Here is a 784-nt window from a genome sequence, read left to right as displayed (position 1 = left end):
ACGAGGGATTTAATGTGCAATGGTCTCATCAAGCAATTTTATATATATATATATATATATATATATATAAACATACATCTACTATGCGAATAAATACATATATATATACATAAATAATAATATGGATGATTATGGACTTGTTCTATCTAGTTTTCCCGAGCCAAGAGGAAAACTAGTTGGTCAATTCCTAAGGGGTACATTATTGGACCAATACCAATACACCATCTTCATGGTGTCCACCTCTTCTTGCGCCTCCAATTAGCCGAATTTGCAACATGTATCCTATAGTAGTTGGCACGCAGGCTTAAAAGAAAACGGACTCGCAGGCCCACAATAATAATAATAACAACGGACTCGCAGGCCCACAACAACAATAAGAAGTAAATCAACCATTCAACACATCCATATGGTCGAGTCCATAATCATCCACAAACATTCATCACATAAATGTTTCCTATGTATAATATCTAATATTATATGCAATGTCTCATAAATCTAGCAATTATAGTCGTCAAAATTAAATCAAAATTTTGGGATCGAGATAATTAAACAATTAATTAATCATATTAATTAATTAATTTAATTGACGGGCCAATTTAATTAAAATCTAATTTTAACTAAATATCGAATTAGAGTCCAACTCTAAATCCATAACTATTGGGCGAAATAATTTAATCAAAATCGAATTTTAATTGACTATTAAATTAGAGTCATACTCTAAGTGCTAATTTACATAGGAAAGTGGTGCTAATTCAAAACAAAATATAATTAATTTAATATTAGA

This window comes from Olea europaea, chromosome 15 (assembly GCF_002742605.1).
Source record: "Olea europaea var. sylvestris chromosome 15, O_europaea_v1, whole genome shotgun sequence".
Classification (NCBI taxonomy): domain Eukaryota; kingdom Viridiplantae; phylum Streptophyta; class Magnoliopsida; order Lamiales; family Oleaceae; genus Olea; species Olea europaea.
The sequence above is the reverse complement of the archived record's forward strand: the minus strand, read 5'-3'. Positions refer to the sequence as shown.